General features: G+C 36.0%; 1 protein-coding gene across 9 annotated transcripts in view; it reads left to right on the top strand.

Moving 5' to 3' along the window:
* hth (Meis homeobox homothorax) overlaps positions 1–12,301 on the top strand; it is a 1,486,930-nt gene extending 1,474,629 nt beyond the window's left edge. For all 9 annotated transcript variants that reach the window (XM_069816539.1, XM_069816535.1, XM_069816533.1 and 6 more), the window contains exon 14: positions 8,449–12,301. The gene's annotated coding sequence lies outside the window, so the exon portion shown is untranslated. The remainder of the gene's footprint in view (positions 1–8,448) is intronic.
* The last annotated feature ends 3,136 nt before the right edge of the window (positions 12,302–15,437 follow it).

Genomic DNA, 15,437 nt, shown 5'->3' with positions numbered 1-15,437 from the left:
AAAATTTTCATATTCACGTCCTCTGCTTCTCGTTTTCATTCTGGTTCTCGTTCCCGGTTTATTGTGAACCAGCCTTTACTCATTGAGTAATATTTCGGCGTGACACTGGATGGACAGATTGTTGGTCCCCTATGAAGTGGCTCATTTTGTGTAAGAAAGCCCCGTTCATGTGTAGTAAGATGTTTCTTTTTCGTGTCTTTACTATTTATGGCATCTCCTTACAATAAATTGTGATTGAAATTTTATTTGGAGCTAAAATAAAAACGGATTGCAAATGTCCGTTTCGATTTTGAAGGCTCGTAAACCCAGCGGACACTAAAGGGCTGACACAGCACACACTATCGCTACGGCTGTTATTTGCATATTACAAGTTATCAATCAGCTATTCTTATTTTCTTGTAGCGCTCTGCTTTATACCTTTTGTCAGTTATGTTCACTGCAATTTATTGCCGGTGTTCTTCCTTATCTAGTCGAGCTTGACTGGCTATCTACGACGTATCCGTTGCTAAACATGTTTACTTTTGTTCGTGATCCAGTTCCTTTTCCGCATGATGTAGCCCGTCTTTCAAGCTCAGCTTTGCTTATTCTATTTATGGTATGTTAAAATGCGATTGATTATTTGTTTGTAATTTCTAAGGTAAGTCTTATCATAAAAGTCTGAATACCCGCTCACACCTTATCGTTTCTTGGTAAAACTCGCTAATAGTTTTATTTTTTACGTCATAAAAAGCGTCCGGGTCTCTCACAGAATATTTTTTCTCCCTATTTCGAATTCCTTTCCAATGCGCTGCAATCTTCAGCACAGGCGGAGCTTGTATTGATAGTTCTTACACAGCCACGTAGATAGTCTGATGTAGGCTACGGTTTTTACATTTGTTTGCATCCTTGTAATATTCTGCTATACCTGTTTATGCACACATCGTTGTAATTTGAATGTGTGGAAGAAATACACATGTATTAAGTTCCTTTTTAAAGGTGTGGTGGAGGACTTTATTTAGTATAAAGAATCAATTGATGCATAGATTACCTATGCATACCTTTACGTAGGAGAACGAGGAAATACAAGAGCACAAAGAGAAGATAGGGAGAAGTAGGGGAATACAAGGAGAAGAAGAAGAATACATAGGAACAAGGGGAAGACAAGTACAAGGAGACGATAAGGAGAATATATGTTTTTTTTTTTATTTTAGGTTGTTTTACAGGAAAAAAGGTAATACAAGTAGAACAAAGGCAAGGCAAGGAGAACAGGGGGAATATAAGGATAACAAGGGAATAGGAGAAAAAGAAAGCACAGGAAAAAAGGTAATACAAGGAGAACAAGAGGAAGGCTAGGAGAACAAGAGGAAAATAAGGAGAACAAGGGAGTAGGAGAAAAAGAAAGCACAGGAAAAAAGGTAATACAAGTAGAACAAAAGGAAGGCAAGGAGAACAGGGGGAATATAAGGAGAACAAGGGAATAGGAGAAAAAGAAAGCACAGGAAAAAAGGTAATACAAGGAGAACAAGAGGAAAATAAGGAGAACAAGGAAGTAGGAGAAAAAGAAAGCACAGGAAAAAAGGTAATACAAGTAGAACAAAAGGAAGGCAAGGAGAACAGGGGAATATAAGGAGAACAAGGGAATAGGAGAAAAAGAAAACACAGGAAAAAAAGGTAATACAAGTAGAACAAAAGGAAGGCAAGGAGAACAGGGAGAATATAAGGAGAACAAGGGTATAGAAGGAAAAAGGGAAACACAAGGGGAATAAGGATATAGAGAAAAACAGGATGACGACAACAGGGGGAATAAAAGAAAAGAGAAAACACAAGGAGAAGAAGTGGAAGACAAGTAGAATAGGGAACAAAGGGCAAACAAGGGGAATATAAGAGAGCAAGGGGAACACAATTAAAACAAGGGAACTGTAAGAACGAGAGGAAGACAAGGAGAACAAGGGGAATATGACAAAATCGGAATATAATGAGAAGACTGGGAATAAAGGAGAACAAGGGATATAGAAGGAGAACGAAGCGAATACATCAGAATAAGAGGAGGACAAGAAAAATGTACGAAAAAACTGGGAGAACAAAGGTACGACAAGGGTAACAGGAGAACAAGAAGAACAAGGGAATAGAAGGAAAGAGGGAAATACAGGGAGATCAAGGAGAATAAGGAACAATGGGATGACGAGGGCAACAAGGGGAATATAAGGAGAAAAGAGAAACACAAGGAAAACAATGGGAACACAGTGGCTAGGGGGAGCATAAGGAGAGCAAGTTAAATAGAAGGAAAACAAGAGGAATACAAGGAAAAGAAGCGGAAGACAAGGAGAATAAGGGGCACACAAGAAGAACAAGGGAAACACAAGGAGAACAAGGGAAACATAAGAATAACAAGAGGAATATAGGCAAAATAAGTGAAAGACAAGGAGAACAAGGGAAACACAAGGACAACAAGGGAAACATAAGAATAACAAGAGGAATATAGGCAAAATAAGTGAAAGACAAGGAGAACAAGGGAAACACAAGGACAACAAGGGAAACATAAGAATAACAAGAGGAATATAGGCAAAATAAGTGAAATACAAGGAGAACAAGGGAACACAAGGACAACAAGGGAAACATAAGAATAACAAGAGGAATATAGGCAAAATAAGTGAAAGACAAGGAGAACAAGGGAACACAAGGACAACAAGGGAAACATAAGAATAAGAAGAGGAATATAGGCAAAATAAGTGAAAGACAAGGAGAACAAGGGGCAACAAGAAGAACAATGGAAACATAAGAATAACAAGAGGAATATAGGCAAAATAAGTGAAAGACAAGGAGAACAAGGGGCAACAAGAAGAACAAGGGAAACATAAGAATAACAAGGGGAATATAGGCAAAATAAGTGAAAGACAAGGAGAACAAGGGAATCACAAGAACAGGAAGACAGTCGACTGAGTACTATCAAAGTTGAAAAGTTGTATTTCAGAGAAAATTCCGAACCTAAGTTTCACGTTACTATAAAACAGTCTCATATTCTTCTGTACACAGAGAAAGTAATAATAATAATAATAATAATAATAATAATAATAATAATAATAATAATAATAATAATGATAATAATAATAATAATAATAATAATAATAATAATAATAATAATAATAATAATAATAATCCGTGGCTCTACAGCCCGTGAAGGGCCTAGACCGACCAGCCGGATGCTGGCCTCACGCCCACATGCCGAAGCAGAGGTGGACGATCATCCAACCAGAATGGAGGTATCGTGTGGTTAGCACGATGATCCCCCCAGCCGTTATAGCTGGTATTCGCAACCGAATTTCGCTACCTATCGTAGCTCCCCAAGTGCATCACGATGCTGGGTGGGCACCGGTCCCACACACTGGCCGAAATTTAATGAGAAAATTTCTTCCCACACAGAGAAAGTACAAAAAAAAAATCGAAGCATGCACAGTACTTCTTTGACGACAAAGGAGAGCTCTTGAAAAATGACAGAACTTGCTTCTTAATAATTTCACTTTCTTCCTGCTGTCACTGAATTAGTACTTTGCAATGCCTTTAAGTTGTGGGGCACAATCATCGCATATAGGGCGCAATGTTTTGAATTCTCTGTGTAAATTTGTTAATAATTTATTTCATAAAATGTAGTGTCGCTTAGACGACCTTATTGCAGATCCAGCCCTCGTAAAATCAATCAGCATGAGATATAATAATAATAATAATAATAATAATAATAATAATAATAATAATAATAATAATAATAATAATAAAAATAATAATAATAATAATACTAATAATAATAATAATAATAATAATAATAATAGGCCCAACAAAGATTTATTTTACCTGGCAGAGTTAAGGCCTTACGGCCTTCTCTAACACTCAACCAGGAGTAAAAACTGCTTTACAAAAACACTACAAATTTACAAAGTACACTACAATTTTACACACAAAACTGAATAAAATAATAATAATAATAATAATAATAATAATAATAATAATAATAATAATAATAACAACAAAGATTTATTTAACCTGGCAGAGTTAAGGCCATACGGCCTTCTCTAACACTCAACCAGGAGTAAAAACTGCGTTACAAAAACACTATAAATTTACAAAGTACACTACAATTTTACACACAAAACTGAATAAGATAATAATAATAATAATAATAATAATAATAATAATAATAATAATAATAATAATAACAACAAAGATTTATTTAACCTGGCAGAGTTAAGGCCATACGGCCTTCTCTAACACTCAACCAGGAGTAAAAACTGCGTTACAAAAACACTATAAATTTACAAAGTACACTACAATTTTACACACAAAACTGAATAAGATAATAATAATAATAATAATAATAATAAAAATAAATATAATACTAACAAAGATTTATTTAGCCTGGCAGAGTTAAGGCCATACGGCCTTCTCTAACACTCAACCAGGAGTAAAAACTGCGTTACAAAAACACTACAAATTTACAAAGTACACTACAATTTTACACACAAAACTGAATAAGATAATAATAATAATAATAATAATAATAATAATAACAAATATTTATTTAACCTGGCAGAGTTAAGGCCATACGGCCTTCTCTAACACTCAACCAGGAGTAAAAACTGCGTTACAAAAACACTACAAATTTACAAAGTACACTACAATTTTACACACAAAACTGAATAAGATAATAATAATAATAATAATAATAATAATAATAATAATAATAACAACAACAATTTATTTAACCTGGCAAAGTTAAAGCCATACGGCCTTCTCTAACATTCAACCAGGAGTAAAAACTGCGTTACAAAAACACTATAAATTTACAAAGTACACTACAATTTTACACACAAAACTGAATAAGATAATAATAATAATAATAATAATAATAATAATAATAATAATAATAAAAATAACAAAGATTTATTTAGCCTGGCAGAGTTAAGGCCATACGGCCTTCTCTAACACTCAACCAGGAGTAAAAACTGCGTTACAAAAACACTACAAATTTAAAAAGTACACTACAATTTTACACACAAAACTGAATAAGATAATAATAATAATAATAATAATAATAATAATAAAATATAAACAACAAGTAAGAAGAAATCAGACATAATATATAACATACAGAAAGAAAGAAAAAAGCATAATAATATGTGAACAGCAGGTCAAAATAAATGAGACATACAAAATATAAAAAATTAGACAATTATTGATAATAATAATAATAATAATAATAATAATAATAATAATAATAATAATAAATATGAATAATAATAATAGGCCTAATAGTAATAATAACACTAATAGTAGTAATAAAATAGTGCAGTACAAAGCATACAATGAATACAATATTTTTAAGTACACACACAGTAAGGAAAATTATGATTATAGTATAGCTCAACTTATCACATTAGAGATATACCATTATCGGAGAATATGAAAACAAAAATATAAAATAAGTTAAATATCACTAGAACATAAAAAAAATGTGATTACGTGGAAACATGCAATACAACACTTGTCATAATAGTAAGTTAGTTTGGCAACTCGACATAAGATAATTTTCTAACTTGGATTTGAAAGATTTCAATGTTCGGCAGCCCTTGACTTCAGGCGGCAGAGAGTTCCAGTGACGAGAGGTAGCAACAATGAAAGATGAGGAATACAGAGACGATGTGTGAAGTGGAATTTCTAGCGTGTTATCACGTTGTGATCGAATATTAATATTGTGATAGCGAGAGAGAGTATGAAAACGAGCAAATAAATAATAGGGGGATGAAGTGTGCATAATTCGATATAAGAGAGAAAATGAGTGCAGATTTCTCCTCTCATGTAACCTAAGCCATAACTTCTCGAAAGAAGGCGAGATATGATCATAGTATCGAACATTACAAATGAAGCGGACGCACGCGTTATGAACTCGCTGTAGTTTCCGAGCGGAATCAATATATAAGGCGTAGAATGGGCCAAAGCAAACCTAGTTGCTATAACTGGTCCCGGGTTCGTCCCTCGGAAAGCCAATTTATGCTAGATCATTGAAAGACTTTTGTGATGAATCTAGTCCCTAATGAGAGTTGCCATCCTAGAGTCACCGCTATAATTCACGTTTTTAGATTATTTACGCCATTTGGCTGACATATTCGAACTACGATATCTACACAACGAATGAACGTAGAGCAGAGGTCTGCATCGGACGTTTTCGCTCGAGCCCCAAGTAGCATAATCCGATAGATAGCGCACATGCATGTTGGGTAAAATTATCACGAGCGATAAATCCTCTAACGGTATAAGCCGAGCGTTAGACATTCGTTCTTGTTACAGTGATGAACTGTGTAGTAACATCATAGATGTTTATCATTTCAAAACTTTCCAGTGTTTAACTAACCTCTCCATAGTACAACTACAAAACTTGCTTTAAAATGTAATATAAATGTTGTAGGTAAATCCCCCCCCCCCACACACACACAGGAGTGATTTTATTTTTGCCATATCTGATAGATGTTACTGGATGTGAATGTAATTATTATAAACGGAGAACACAATCACGATAATGCAAGAACTGTATCAAGTTTTCTAGTAATAATAATAATAATAATAATAATAATAATAATAATAATAATAATAATCTCTAATAATTAGTGTATCAATCTTCGTTCTGTAACAGTTGTGCAGCATAATTATTCGTTTTATTACATTTTCTGTGACGTTTTCTCTGTACTAATATTGTTATTAATTTACTGCTATACATACTAGGTTCAAAAAGTTCCCGGAATTTGCTAGCATCATAGAAACAACGTACCTTAAACACTATTCTACAGCATTCCCTTCAAAATAGTTGCCTTCCGCAACAACACACTTTTGCCAACGCGTGTAGAGTTCCTGGAAGCAGGCCTGGAAGCCATTTTGTGAAACCCGTCTTAGTGCTCTCGTCGCGTTTGCGATAACCTCTTCAGCATTGAATCTCCGTCCTTTCAGATGACTTTTCAGACGGGGAAACAGAAAGTAATCAGGTGGTGAGAGATCAGGAGAGTATGGTGGGTGATCCAAAGCAGTTATGTTGTGCCTGGCAAGAAAATTCTTTACAATAATTGCGCGATGAGCAGGTGCATTGTCATGCATAAGGAACCAGTTGTTTTCTACCCACTTTTCTGGACGTTTCCTTCTCACTGCGTCCCAGAGGCGACGGAGGGTTTCTACGTACAATTCTTTCGTTACAGTACGACCTTCTGGAATGAACTCATGGTGCATGAGACCCTGAGAGTCGAAGAAAACTTCCAAAATAACTTTGCTTTAAGTGTGCTTAAATGCGACAGGCTCATGTCAGTAGATTTACTGGCATGTGAAAGAACTCCTGCGTGACAAAATTCCGGCACATCCGGCGATGCTGATATAACCTCTGCAGTTGCGAGCGTCGTTAAATAAAACATAACATTTAAAATAACTTTGCCTTTGGAAGTGTCCCTAGGAAATTTTTGCTTCCGAGGAGATGTTTTCGATTTCCACTCAGATGACTGTCGTTTAGGGACTGGGTCGTACAAGTAGCACCAGTTTCATTTTGTTTAAGAAATCACCATCTTCATCAGCCATACTGATCATGTCCCCAGCAAAACACAGAACTTGATGTTTGTACTTCGCTCTGTGGACATAATTACAAAATGCGACGAACAAACAAAACACTATGATAAACAAATGCCTACAACTCAAAACCAATAGTTGCCATTATCAACAAACTTTAAGGAAATGACATCATGAATGTTACCAACAAAACAAATGTATAATATCCCTTGTTATATATTAATACGAAAAATGGTAGTAAAATTCCGGGAACTTTTTGAACCTAGTAGTATAATATTTTGTAAAACGTTTCTACATTGTCGCAGTATATAGGCGGAACACTATGAATGGACCTATCATATTATATATGTGGTAAATCAAATATTGAATAATTATTAATTAGGAATAATAACTGTATATCGAAGTTTTTCATACTATTGTATTTATAACTTCGTGTTCCTGTTTTGGTACGTTCCATTGACTGTTCCATTAAACGTTTGTCATAAACGCAGAAAATAAAGCCTTATTTTTACCGTGAGAGCAAAACATATGTGTATCTTATCTGTCGCCTTCCATACAAGATAAGACATGTCGGTGAGATGACCTTGTACTGTGCTTCTATTTATTACGAGCGTATCACGACCGATCTTATCTCACTCGAGCGTGCGACATTCGACCGAGTTCAAGCGAGCGATTTAACTCCAATGCGGCACTCTGACATAGTGTGTTGATTCTTTTACTTAAATTAATCAGTATTGTGTGCTTTCTCCTGTAGCGCTGTTCTTCGACGACATTTTGTATATTCATGCTTCACTATAATGGAGACACAGCCAACCCATATTTCGATACCTTACTGTTATTGCGTGTGTAACTTATTTAGTGTTTTTCTTCAACTTTCAGCTGACCCACACGAGTTTCTTCGAGAAGACGTCTAGTTGGCGTCAGTGTCGTTCGTCTGCACACTTCTAGTGACGTCACCAGCCCACGTGATTTCCAGCTTATCCCAAGAGTTGTCCTCGTTACCAGCAAGTCTCCAGTAGGCCTGAAGTTGTATTCGAAGCACTGACCGCAGTTGCTGCGAACCACGTGAACGGAAACGCAACCCGGAGCCCGCCCGGAAGCACGGAAGAAAAGGGCTGTCAGAAGAAACCAGAACGGTGGAGTTATTCAATTGAATGTGATGATTCTTTGTACAAAAATTGTAATTGTAGTTCCCTCGGCAGAGACAGTCACCCGGGGGAAATTTGTACAAAAAATATCCGTAACATTAAATTCGTTGTTAGAAAGAGAAGCGATTGCGTGTTTTTTCTTGACTGAAGGAGTAAATATTAGAGAAAATTGCGAGTAAAACTTTCAAACATAACTAGTGTTTTTTAATTTAAAATGCTGTTGTGCGGAGGCGTCAGGGTAGTGCATGTTTTATGTTGTGTGCCGAAGAAAGAGACAGTTTCCGTTTAAACGATCGTCGTCCCAAGCGATTTGTGGTACTACCAGATGAGGAGCAATGTGACCCACCTGTGAAACTTCGCAAGATCTCCGCCGTTCACAGAAACACAGGACAGTGTAGAGAGAGATATTATAGTAATTATTATTATATTATTATTATATATAATGTATCATATTAATCATGGATAGACTAAAATGAATGTCCCCCCCCTACACAACCCTCACTGCGGAAAAAAAAAACTTTACGAGAGGGGACGAACAGCAATGGCGGCATCGTTTTCTTTGTGTAAATGAAACATTCTCTCCCCGAGAAAATGCAACACGATTCTTCTGTTCAACTCTTTGCACAGGAACTGGGAAAATGTATTATAAAAAAAAGTGATGTAAGAGAGTCCACACGTAGAGTTTAGAAGTCCCGCGCCCCCCCCAAGTCCTTTCTTTTGACCTATTCTCGTTAGTAATATGAACGGTATGCTTGAGACATTTCCCGTTCCTCCTAGAAGATTGGCTTCGTTACTACACACCGTGGGTTGGTTCAGAAATGCGTTTAAATTATTTGTGTTTTACATATTTGGAAGTTTGTTGATGATTTCGATTTTATTATATTTGAAAAAAATGTAGCATATTGCTTTGACAATGAAGTTTGTTTGCAAATTACGTAATTTGAGGCGTTCTCTAGAACAAGAACTTCGCTTCGTTACTACACACCGTGGGTTGGTTCAAAAATGCGTTTAAATTATTTGTGTTTTACATATTTGGAAGTTTGTTGATGATTTCGATTTTATTATATTTGAAAAAAAAATGTAGCATATTGCTTTGACAATGAAGTTTGTTTGCAAATTACGTAATTTGAGGCGTTCTCTAGAACAAGAACTTGGCTTCGCTACTACACACCGTGGGTTGGTTCAGAAATGCGCTTAAATTATTTGTGTTTTACATATTTGGAAGTTTGTTGATGATTTCGATTTTATTATATTTGAAAAAAAATGTAGCATATTGCTTTGACAATGAAGTTTGTTTGCAAATTACGTCATTTGAGGCGTTCTTTAGAACAAGAACTTAACTACAAAATCTTGAGTTTGAGATACTTCGTATCAAAAATTTGACATCTGGTATAACAGCATTGAGCAGAACGACATTCAAATATAGAATGAGTCAAGAGGAAAGGTACATGGTGTGACGAGTGATAATATTGGTGATTCTGTACATAAAAGTTTATATGGACATATGCCCTGTTCATAACAGTATCTCACTTACAGCTGTTTGAAAATCACGGGCATCTTTCTTATGTCTTTCAACAGCACTCACATGCGAACGCAATCAAAACGACAGTGGGTTGCAGTAGGATCAATGAAACTTATCCTGGGCGTTGGTTCGGTCGCGGTGGATTCATTTCTTGGCCAGCGAGGTCACCCGACCTTACTCCATTAGATTAATGTGTGTGGGGTTGGCTTAAGAGCGAAGTCTGCAAGGGAAAACAAGGGAGTAACTTTTCGCTCGCATTTTACGTGCTCTTGCTCAAGTAAAGGAATGTCCGAATCAGCTCAGATCAGCAACACTGCAGCTGTCTACAAGAGCTGCAAAGCGCACTGAAGTTGACGGTGGACTTTTTGAAAATGTTCTGTAAAGAAAAGTAACTTACACAATTAAACAGAGCATAAGGTAACAATGCTTTAATTTACTATCATATGTACTTTTCCCGTTCCTCATTGTTTCTATTAGTTTTCTCCGAAACCGTTAAGAAAAGGACATATGTTCATATAAACTTTTTTGTTCGGAATCACCAATATTATCACCCCTCAAATCATGTACCTTTCATTGATTAAAGTTCACGTTAACACTTTGTTTGTTAAAAACAGAAAATTACTTAGTCACCATCAAATTATGCAGACCACATTCTCAACAATAATCATGACTGCAATAATATAGAAACAGATACGGAAATTTTACACATCACACCAAAACGTTCACAGTTAAACATCTTAGAACAATACGAAATATATAAACATACAATAACATACCTACAACATATACTTAATACACAATTACAGTTCAATACCCATACATTATTCGACGTCATGATACGTCATAACAGACAAACAACCAGCCCCCACCATAAGAGCAACATACCTCCACCTTTACAATCGACAAATGCACATCGCAGAATTCAAGATCACCAGTAGTTCAGGAGACACTGATGAAGACGTAACATCACGTCGAAACGGGCCGTCCGTCGAAGGTATATACTCGTACCTTTATTTAAAATTTTAACACTTTTTATCGTGTGACTAAGTAATTTTATGTTTTTAATGTACCTTTCCTCTTGACTCACCTGCATTTCTAGAAGGCGCTGTGTTTGTTGGAGGGAAATAATATGTTGTCAGGAGGGAGATGTGTCATTAAGGATTTAATATATGCTTTAAACGAAAAAAAACGTCGTAAAGTAGACCTACGTTAAGTTGTTATTCCAGGGAACGTCTTATTACAATAAAATTATTTCCGTAAACGCGATAAAAATGTGAGATAAACAGTCACGTGGTAAGAGTTGAGCTGGTAAAGAAAATATTTACTACAAGAATTATTGTATAGGATTGGGTACGCCCCTATTTGGACATTTCTTCTAGAAGGAACATGTTAATGCCAATTGATACCGTCCACGGTGAAGGAAGTACACTGCATCCTTAGCGATGTCTTTTTTTTTTCTACAAAACATTTCGTTAGAAAGCAAATTCCTGCATTTCATATTTCATTATTTAATGTTTGAAAAAATCAAAAACATTCTTGCGCATACATAAATATGCCCAGAGGTTACTGAAAAGTAATAAACAATTTTATCGGTAAATAAAAACGAAACAAATAATAAGAAAACATAATTAGTTCTTCAATTGTGTAAGTTTTCTTGCTACATACCTCTGACGTCTGAATTTAATTTATAATACCTTTTAAACAAGACGAACATAATAAGAAACTTATGCTTCTGAAAGTTACTAGCAATAAACCGAGATCGTTGGAAGAGTTTAGTATACGATATGAACTGCGTGGAATGCAGTGTGCTTCCCTCATCGTCCTAGAGTATAGTAACCAGTGTTAAAATTACCAATAAGAGTAGTTCCTGTGCCATTTCCCCTCGACCCTCACCCCGAGCTCTTTGTGCCACCTTCCCTCAATCCCAACCCTTTACAATTCTATCCTACCTCACCTTTCCGCCATTTTAATAAAACGAAAAAAAAGTACTGTTGTGCTGCAAAAATATTTCAAAAAAGGTTGTGCTGTTGTCAAGAAAAAATCATAATTGTTATATCTGTTGTGATTTACTTTTTTTAATTTTCTTTCTATCCTTGGCCATTTATCTTCAATCCGATTGCCATTGTGTCCTTTTCCAGAATCCCTTTACGAGATATACGTAAGCTAAGAGGAGATATGGTCATTGTGACAAGACACAAGTATACATGGACATTACAACTCAGGTGGTTTGTTTCTCTTCAAAGGAGTGGTTGGCCGTCCACTTAAACCTTTCAGATGCATAATCCACACGCCATTCGAGACTGAAGCGAAAGACATTAGACTGGTATAACTTTCAAATCCGACTCGATATTTTTCGAGACACGCAAATACCACCAAATTTCAGTAGATTTTGAATTTTACGTGTGTGTTAACAGTGGCCAATATACAGTGTGTTCCACGTAAAAGCGTCATTGAAGGACTGACGCACTTCATAATTAACACCCTGTATATAGTTTTCACTTCAGACTATAATACAAAGCATAATTTCATTGGTACGAAAGTTTTACTTCCTAATTTTAGTTATCTCGGTTACCAAATTTCATATGAAGAAGAAAAGGATTTGAATGAGAAAATTATGAAATTCAACAGAGCAATGAGGATAATTAATCAGATATTCAAACCAACCTTAGTACAAAAACACACGCGCACCAGAATTAATAAAACATTGGCCAGACCGATACTCTGTTTTGGTAGTGAAGCTTGGACGATTCGTAATATTGATTCACAAAGATTAACGGCGGCAGAAATGAGATACAGCGGGATACACGAGAATGGATCACATTAGAAATTTTGACATTATGAAAGAACTGCAGATTGAACCGATTACGGAATACCTGCAGAAATACAGACAAAACTGGAGATCACATGTCATCAGAATGCCTCGTTCTAGAATTCCACGCCAAATTTTAAATTGCCATCCTGTGGGCAAGAGATCCTTGGGCAGACCGTTCAAGCGTTGGCAAGAGACCGTAACGGGTCACTAGGCCCAATACATGCAAGGATGATGATGATGATTTATTTTCTCAGAAAATTTAATTCCTACTCTTATATCACTTAAGTGTAGTATTTTTCTATCTTTCATAAACATACGTTTATTTTTCTACGAAGTCGCCTTGATTTTTTACGTACTTCCGCCATCTGTGAACGAGACTATTTCATTCCGGTAAAAATCTTATTGCATTTCCGGAGATTAGAACGGAAACTTTGATTCAACTCATAATGATGGATCCAGGTTTCGCCTTCAGTAACAATGCGTGAACCCAGGGCGTTTACTGTAACCAAAGTAACGAATAATAATAATAATAATAATAATAATAATAATAATAATAATAATAATAATAATAATAACAATAATAATAATAATAATAATAATCCGTTGCCCTACAGCCCTTTAAGGGTCCAGATCGACCATGCGACTGCCGGCCTCACATCCACATGCCGAAGCAGAGGTGAACGATCATCCAACCAGAATGGAGGTATCGTAGTTAGCACGATTATCCTCCCATCTGTTATAACTAGCTTTCGTAATCACATTTCGCTACCTATCGTTGCTCCCAAAGTGTAATACGATGCTGGGTGGGTACCGGTCCCATACATTGGTCGAAATTTCATGAGAAAATTTCTTCCCCCATGAGGACTCGAACCAGCGCGCATTCCGTAACGCGAGTCCTAGACAGGATGCTTTAGACCACGGCGCGGGACTAACCAAAGTAACGAAAGTAACTGAAAAGAAGTTTTTTTAGTTTGTTGCTTAACGACGCTGTATCAACTACTCGGTTATTTAGTATCGATGAGGTTGGTGATAGCGAGATGGTATTTGGCGAAATGGGACAGAGGATTCGGCATAGATTACCTGACATTCGCATTACGTGTGGGGAAAACCTCGGAAAAACCCAACCAGGTAATCAGCCTAAGCGTGAATCAATACTCGTAATCTTGATTTTCCGATTTTTAACGTTTTATAGCATTTAAAATGCTCTAATGTTTGCAGTTTTTCTCAAATCTCAGTGAAACTTTGCACAGAAGTCCACAAAAGCTTGTGAAGTAAACTGACACATGTGTTTTCTTCTGCTATTATAAATATTCAAATCACCATGTGTTGAGATTGTGATAAGTTAAAAAAAGTTAACAAGTCCAATTTTCTCAAAAAAGTAATTGGAAAAATATTAAAAGCATGCATCATATTTTACATACATCTATCAGGAATAAAATAATAATAATAATAATAATAATAATAATAATAATAATAATAATAATAATAATAATAATCCGTGGCGCTACAGCCCACGAAGGGCCGATCAGCCGGCTGATGGCCTCACGGCCACATGCTGAAACAGAGGTGAACGATCATCCAACCAGAATGGAGATATCGTGTGGTTAGCACGATGAGCCCCCCAGCCGTTATAGCTGGTTTGCTTAACCGGATTTCGCTACCTATCGTAGCTCCCCAAGTGCATCACCATGCTGGGTGGGCACCGGTCCCATACATTGGCCGAAATTTCATGAGAAAATTTCTTCCCCCATGAGGACTCGAACCAGTGCGCATTCAGTAACGCGAGTCCCAGGTATGATGCCTTAGACCACGACGCCACGGCGCGGGACCAGGAATGAAATATAAATAAATGAAACCTGGGACAATAATAATTCAGTATTAAGAAAGAACAAAAATTAATTATCAGTAAACTAATTGGAATATCAAAGTGAAAATTTGTGTATTGCATGTCCATATTGTAAGAAATATGTGGTAAAAATTTCAAATTATTGGTGGAAAAATGTATAAGTTAGAAATTTCACATATACATAGCCTTAAGTCCTTCAGTAGCATTGTGTTTCCGTGAGTGAGACTTGTGATCAATAGCCTTGGAGCTCACATAGTTCCGAGATCTTTTCTGAGGATTCTAAGTCAAGCATTATCTCTTAGATTTCCGTTTCCCACCGTACAAGCTCTTTTGTCAATATCTTTCACAAACAGCAGCTGTAATGAACTGGAGAATAGAACCTATTTATTTTTATACAAATCTAAAAATTCTAGAATTAATACATTTATTTGTTTTATTGTTTTCTGTGTAAGTATTCAGAATTTCTTCAAATCATCTGTCATTCCGTATGAATCAGTGAGGCTGTAATTATTCCCAGGATAATTTTAACTATAGGGGGAA

Source organism: Periplaneta americana, chromosome 17, assembly GCF_040183065.1.
Source record: "Periplaneta americana isolate PAMFEO1 chromosome 17, P.americana_PAMFEO1_priV1, whole genome shotgun sequence".
In the NCBI taxonomy this organism is placed as follows: domain Eukaryota; kingdom Metazoa; phylum Arthropoda; class Insecta; order Blattodea; family Blattidae; genus Periplaneta; species Periplaneta americana.
Note: the sequence above shows the minus strand (reverse complement) of the source record. Positions and strands in the feature narration are given on the sequence as shown.